Genomic DNA, 8,004 nt, shown 5'->3' with positions numbered 1-8,004 from the left:
GTTTTACTTACTAATCCAGAAATTCATTGCTTGTCTCCCTAATATTAAGTTGATGGGGAGGTTAGTGTGGGCAGAACTGAGAAATGAGTATGTTTTGATATGTTTGAACTTCCTAGCAACTGGGAAAAGCATGGTGTGCATTTTAGACTTTTGATAGTGAAACATTTGAGGGATGGAACTCGTGTTAAAAATTTCGTCAGCACAAAGTATGCATAGGTGAATGAATTAAGATCTTATCTTTGCCCTACTAGGAATTCACCTATCAATGCATTAAACATGTACTTGTAGAACTATTTATATCACACAAACAAGGTGATGTTTACAGTTTCAGTTAAGCTGTTTACCGTATCTTGTTGGGCTGGGCTATCGTTAATCTGAAGATTTATTTTTAAATCTGGAGTTATGAATTAACAAAGATGCCACTGATGTGTCCCCGAGTAGAAACCACGAATATTTTCTAATACTTTGCCAATTACTTAAAATTTGGTGTTGGACGGGTGCAGTGGCTCACGCCTGTAATCCCAGTATTTTGGGAGGCCAAGGTGGGCAGATCACCTCAGGTCGGGAGTTCGAGACCAGCCTGACTAACATGGAGAAACCCCATCTCTACTAAAAATACTAAATTAGCCGGACATGGTAGTGCATGGCTGTAATCCCAGCTACTTGGGAGGTTGAGGCAGGAGAATCACTTGAACCCGGGAGGCAGAGGTTGCGGTGAGCCGAGATCGCGCCATTGTGCTCCAGCCTGGGCAACAAGAGTGAAACTCTGTCGCAAAAAACAAAACAAAACAAAACAAACAAAACAAAAAAACAACTGTCAAGTGTGTCTTTGAACATTTTTATGGTAATGGAGGTGTGTGTATATACACATGTCTGTCTAGTGCTTACCTACTGGGTAGAGTTTCACATGTTGTTCCACCATCTGAAACACAATGTGAGAACAATGGTAACAAGTACGATATGTTTGCTCACTACCCTCCTCTTCCTTTCTGGGGAGGCTCAAAACTGATGCTGGCCAGGTGCAGAGAGCCCATCCTAGACAGCAGTGCTACTTCCATCACCAGCTACCTTGTTACCTTGTGGAAGCCACCAGCAGGATAATCTTGGCAAGGATTTCTTCTTATGATAGGGCCAATAAGGAGGGCAGCTATAGGTAGTGATGATGCATGAACTCGCTTAGTATTTAGGCTTTTCACAGCCCTACCAGATATCTTCCTGGTTTGACAAGTTTGCCTTGGGCCCACAATTCCTTGAGCCTTCCCACCTCCAGCTCAATGTATTCGCTTTTATTCCTACCTAAAAATCTTCCCCGTATGATTCAGCTTTTGGCCTTTATCCACATTCCTCTCAAATTCTTCCCCCGTCCTTGCCTCTTTTGCAGATCAAAACTATGCGGTCTCTTCCTCCTTATGATGCATATGCTCTAAAACTTCTTTGATTAAACTTTCTTATATTACTGAACATAAACATTCGACTTCTGCCTGTATATTTTTGAAAATATTTCCAAACATATGTGGCCATCTTGTATGTGTGTGTACATGTTAGCCTAACAGATTTTTTTCTGAGACAGTCTTGCTCTGTTGCCCAGGCTGGAGTGCAGCAGTACCATCTTGGCTCACTGCAACCTCTGCCTCCCGGGTTCCAGCAATTCTCCTACCTCAGCCTCCTGACTAGCTGGGATGACAGGTATGCACCACCACGCCTGGCTAATTTTTGTATGTTTAATAGAGATGAGGTTTCACCATTTTAGTTGGGCTTGTCAAGAACTCCTGACCTCAAATGATCCGCCCACCTCGGTCTCCCAAAGTGCTGGGATTAGAGGCATGAGCCACTGTGCCTGGCAACCTAACAGATTTTCTTTGATTTAGTTTACAAGCTTACAGTCTATCACCAGTGCTCATCAAAATCCAAATAAGGCAACAACATAATATTCATAAGTCATTGTGTGGGAGAAAATAAGGTAATCAAGAGATCTGAAAGATAATAGTCAGTTTTGTACAGTTCTTGTTAATATGCAGAGCACTTTTACGTATATAATCTTCTTTGATAGCGTCAACAGTCCTGATGTGAATATTAGTTTTATGCCTGGCTGAGAGATTTAGTTGCTCATTTAGTCAAACTCCAGGCATAGTTCTAGGTACCAGGCATACATCAGTGAACAAAGCTAGGTCCCTGCTTTCTAATGAGGCTTTTTTTTTTTTTTCCCAGACGAAGTCTCGCTCTTATCCCCTGGGCTGAAGTAAAGTGGTGCGATTTCAGCTCACTGCAACTTCCGCCTCCCGGGTTCAAGTAATTCTCCTGCTTCAGCCTCCCAAGTAGCTGGGATTACAGGCACCTGCCACCACGCTGGGCTAATTTTTGTATTTTAAGTAGAGACGGGGTTTCACCATGTTGGCTAGGCTGGTCTCGAACTCCTGACCTCAGGTGATCTGCCCATCTCGGCCTCCCAAAGTGCTGGGATTACAGGTGTGAGCCACTGTGCCATTCCTGAGGCATGTTTTAAAAATAAAGATAGCCTGATTGGGACCTAGAGCAAGGTTAATGACTGTTCTCAGCCCATGGAGAAAGTAAGGGAGGGAGTGAACGTTGCATCCTGGTTGGTTGATTGTCGGTGGCTTTTCTTCTGAAGCACTGCTTATTAGTCTTTTTCTCCAGTGTGCCCCTGTAAAAACAGAGGACAAAAAGCCCAGCATTACTTTGATAGCTTGAGTTCTATTCTAAAAGTTCATCCAGAGTTTATATTGTATTCTATTAAGTATCTTTGTTTTAATGGAAAACTCTTTTAGATGATGTAATGTTCCTCCCTTGTATCTTTACATTCCAGGAAGAGGTGTCTTGCTTATCTTGACACTTCAAGGATATCTTTGCATTAGGATGACTAGCCCTCCTGGTTTACCCTGGATTGAGAGTGTTCCTGGGGTGCAAGACTTTCAGTTTTAAAACCCAGACAGCGCCGGGCAAACTGGGATTAAGTTTGCATATGGTTTCCGGGTTTTTCCATGGTAAAACTGGTCAAGACTTAGGCAAATTGTGACTAGTTGGTCATCCTAGTTTGTATACTGCAAAAGAAGGGGACTGCATTTACTATCATTTACAGCATGACACAAACACATGGGTTCAGCCTCTTAGTATGTTCCCTGACATACATTTAAATTAGCACTATTTTTTATATATATATGTAAAGAAACAGGGTATTCAAACAAGTTTGGCTGGTAATGTTTTATTTCACTTCTAGCATCAGTGATTTGGAAAAAAATATGGGATGTGATCCTAGATCATAATAGTATATAAATGATATAGTACATAATTGATAAATTAATTTCAGGTACATAATCTTGCTTTGAATCAAATTAGTAAAGTGACTTATTTATCTGCATTTCAGGGAAATTCTGTAGTTTAAAGTTGAATCTAGAGAGGGAGAGCTGGTTTCTTTGGGGTTAAATTTCTGTAGATTCCCAAACACTGACATCAAATCTTTAGTAGAACCTGGAAAAAAGGGAAGGAGAAAGTATTTTAGCTCAGTTACCTTCTTTCTCCGTTAGACGTGATGAAAAATACATAGTCTAACCACTGTGTAGAAGAAATGCTTCTTAACAGCAGCAACAAAATGTCATTTATTAAGCACTTACAGTCATCTTACCAGGCTTTATTCTTTATTTCATTTAGTCCTTACAACCAGCTTATAAAGTAGTCAGTCAGTATTAGACATCTACTGATAACAGACCAGCAACCCCCAAATCCCAGTGAGATACATATATATACATATATATGTATATTTGATGATATATATATGAAAGTTTACTTTTAGCTTAGGATACTTGTGCAGCGAATGGGTCAGTGGTAGGGAGAGGGACTGTGCTTATCACTGTCACTCAGATTGACAGAGAGGCTACCCAACATTGCTGGTGTTTGTGCAGAAGGGAAAAGAATGCTCTGGGTCAGGTGCGGTGACTCACGCTTGTAATCCTAGCACTTTGGGAGACTGAGGCGGGTGGATCACCTGAGGTCAGGAGTTCAAAACTAGCCTGGCCAACATGACGAAACCCTGTCTCTACTAAAAAATACAAAAAATTAGTCAGGCATGGTGGTGGGCACCTGTAATCCCAGCTACTCTGGAGGCTGAGGCAGGAGAGTCGCTTGAACCTTGGGGGTGGAGGTTGCAGTGAACCGAGATTGCGCCACCTCACTCCAGCCTGGGCAAAAACAGTGAAACTCTGTCTCAAAAAGAAAAAGAAAGAAAGAATGCTCTGAATAGTCTTGAGCTGCCGGTTAAGTGTTTGGACTGCAAGTGATTTGCTTCACTTTTGCATACAACTCACTGGCTAGAACCTATCACATGTCCCCACTCACTCACAAATCAGCAGGCCAGGAAGTGTCCACAGAAGCAGAGAGCTGGACACATTTGGTGATCTGCTCTGGTGTGTACTATGGCAGGAAGTCTTCTCCACTTGAAGATGGGGGACCTGTGGCTAAGAGAGTTTAACGATCAAGAGCATTCAGCTTGCAGGTGATAGGGCTCAAACTCAGGACTATCTGGGTCTAGCACCCGAGTGTTTAACTGCTAAGCTATAGGTTTTTCATCTCTTAATTCATTGTAAAATCTGTTTCTTCCCTTCAATGAAAACTCTCAGCTTTGAAAGAAAATACACACAAAAAAAATTGTGTACAACTTATGTTGGGTAACTTAACTATGAGAACAGTTGTTTTCTTTGTGCAAACTGTGCCTCAAGTTATCTTCAATGTATTTTAATTAAAGATTGCCTGTCATTTCTTTGAAAGTGTCGTATTATTGCAAGTTTAACGATAATAGGTCTTTGGGACTAGGAGTAAATGTACTTCAGAACTGAAGTAGATTTCCAGGCCATCGGGTATCGATCTCAGCTTCTTATTAAGTCTGTCCAGAACCAACGTAGGATACAAAACATTCTAGGTTGCTTTGCTTTGCTTCGCTTCGCTTAGCCCACCACTGTAATTCTTCCATATGTTTCCCATTTGGTTTTCTTTTATATGAAGTTTCATTTAGGGTAACATGCAGTTCCCATGTTCACCATTCTTACAGTAAGCCAAACAGAGACACGTGGTCTCACAAAGTGGAATGCTTCTGACTTCTTTCTTCTTTTTGATTCTGGCAATAAATTGGGCAGATGAATTTCCTGTCCTTTGGGTAATTCTTATTCTCTGGCTATCTCCTTTGTTCTTCTGTGGGGGAAGGGTACTGATCACTTCTGAGCTATGCAAGATCAACCAAACTGTTGAAGTCTCACCGTGTTGCCCAAACTGGACTCAAACTCCTGGACTCAAGGTATACCCCAACCCCAGTCTCTCAAGTCGCTGGGACTACAGGTGTGAGCCACCATGCTTGGCTCCAAAATCCCAGCTGTCCTATTTCTGTGACCTGAGACAAGTTCCTTAATTAGACTGAGCTTCAGCGTCCTCACTTGTAAAATAATGAAGAGCCTAGTACCCAGTGGAATTTCATCATCAAAAGCACATTTAACTTATACAAAATCATCTCTGCATCCTTAGCATAAAAGATAAATAAACGAATGAGGGAATGAATGAATAATAGTTGAATGATGTGTTGGTTGTTCCCCATGATGTGTAAGCTCAAGAGTACTCTCGGGATTTTAAATTCATATATTTTGATATTTATCATACACATTGATAAATATATTTAAGAGAATGCACTAGAGATGAGACTACGTCCATATGGATAAAAATGAAATTTGTTCAACATGTTAGTTAGAATTATATGAGTATGAGATGAAAGATTTCTTACATGGATCACTTTGACAGCAAGAATGCTGTCCAGATCTTAGTTTTATGGCCTGTGGGGACTTACATTTTAGAGGAAAAAGAACCACCAGGTGGTGCCAGCCATTTTCTGATCCAGAAGAGATATAGAAACCTAGCTAGGGTATTTCCATCCAGGATACCCTTAACAATTTGGGAATTCTAAATCATTGAGCCATCTGCCTCAGATTTTATGTTATTAAGTACATTGAAATTCTTGAGCTTTAAATCCTCATGTAGAAGACTCCGTCTCTGATTTGTGATTTGTCATGCTACATTCTTTTAGCTGATGGGATTTTTGTATTTACCAGAAAGAAAATTGCCTCTGGTGATCAGCTGTTGCTTTTTGCACAGTCATTTCATTATGTTGGCAGTGTTTTCATAAGTACCCCAACTCAGGGTAGTAAAAACTTGGTTTAGGAAATAATTGTCTTAAAATTGATATAAACAAATGTGCTTAGTTTTTGTGTGTGTGTGTTTTTTTTTTTGTTTGTTTTTTTTTTTGTTAAGACACTGCTATTCTTTGTAATCTGAAAGAACCAGTCAATGTTTCTTTCCTTTGTTTGGGGAAGTAGGACCCCAAAGTATGAAACCCCCAGATAATTATATTGGTCAACCCATCCATCCTTTCAAATATGTATTTAGTGCTTCCTCAGAGAGGCAATGTGGTATAATGGCTAAGACCATAGGCCCTGGAATTAGACTGCCTGGATTTGAGTTCTAGCTGTACCATTTCCTAGCTGCCTTGGGTGAGTTACTTAACCTCTCAGACCTTCAGTTAATGCCATCTGTGGTGGCAATAATAACAGAACCTACTTTAGAATTGTTGCAAGGCTAAAGTACATATTTTTACAGAGTGTGTGCTCAAAACATATTGGTGATCATGACTGCTGGTACTTTGAGGCAGTTGCTACTCAGGCTTACTATAAGGACCTTTATGGGGCCCTATTATGAATCTGGTGACAGAGCATCATTTAACCGTAACACCGTGGAAGATCTAGATCATGACCCCCATTTTACAAATGAAGTGTGGGTAGAGTAGCTAAGTAACTTATTAAGGTCACTCAAAGGCCAAACCTGCATCCAGTGTCTCAACCCTGCCCTAGATTTGCAATGTAGCAGAGTTTGGGGTGAAGTTTCCCTTTCCAGCTGCTATTCACTTGAGTCCACACTACATAAGGGCTTGCATCCTAGAATGAGACTGGTTTTCAGGCAGACTATAGCCGGCTTTACGAGTCATTTTCATAGATTCTAGTGATGATCTTGAAAATAATACTTTTACATAACCACTGCCTTCTGTTGGAGGGGCTGGCGGATGCTGGATTTATAAGCTGCCTGTCCCTGTTCCTTTGCTCTGTGTATGTCTACCCCTGCACAAAGGCAGTTTCGATGGCTTCTGGCCTTGGCAAATGAAGTGTTGAATGTGGCATTGTTACTACTGTTTTGAAGCTTTGATTCCCAAATTTTATCAAAGAAAGATTTAAGCTTTTTTAGCCCGGCCGTCTACCTGGTTTTTATCTTTGAACCAGAAAAGGACAAAATAATCTGATAGGCTTTGCAGGTTAACCTGTCTATCAGATCACAGGGCCAGCAAAATATTGGCTGGCATCCTGAATGATACTGGAAACAAAACAGCAAAACTTACCTTTTGTAAAAGACTGTGAAACTTACAAAATTCAGGTTGTCATTTGGAACCAGAGAAGGTTGAGGCAGGTGTGGCTGGAACAAATGGGGGAAGAAGAGCTAAGAGCTGCCACATGGGAGTGAACTCAAGTTCTTCAGTCTGGCAGTGCAAAGGCATAGCAAAGACATGAAATTGGTGCAGTTGTGAGTGATGTGGTAGAAACATGTTGAGATGTTTGGACCCAGCTGGAAACTCAAATTGGTTAGTTTAAGATCTGATGCATTGGATGATGAAAAGTGTAGCAGTAGGTGGCCTTTTTTGAGTGCCTACTCTGTTCCAGACACTGTGCCAAAGCTAAACAAGAATTATCTCATGCATTCCAGTGTGGTAGATACTATTATTATGCTCATTTTCAGATAAAGATGGTGAAACTTAGTGAGATTAGTTGAATGTATAGTAAGTGATGGTCAGATAGCAAGTGCAACGTTACTCCAGGGGCCCATCATCTTAACCACAACACTCTATGCGCCCAAGGATGGGTGGGTGGTTGGGTGGATTGATTTCTCTCTTTTTCTTTTTCTCTCTCT

General features: G+C 40.9%; 1 protein-coding gene across 1 annotated transcript in view; it reads left to right on the top strand.

Moving 5' to 3' along the window:
* The window catches only part of MAGI1 (membrane associated guanylate kinase, WW and PDZ domain containing 1), a 741,784-nt gene that overhangs the window by 207,418 nt on the left and 526,362 nt on the right, over nucleotides 1-8,004 (top strand). The window lies entirely within an intron of this gene.

The sequence above is a fragment of the Mandrillus leucophaeus genome, unplaced genomic scaffold (assembly GCF_000951045.1).
Source record: "Mandrillus leucophaeus isolate KB7577 unplaced genomic scaffold, Mleu.le_1.0 Scaffold210, whole genome shotgun sequence".
Classification (NCBI taxonomy): Eukaryota; Metazoa; Chordata; class Mammalia; order Primates; family Cercopithecidae; genus Mandrillus; species Mandrillus leucophaeus.
Note: the sequence above shows the minus strand (reverse complement) of the source record. Positions and strands in the feature narration are given on the sequence as shown.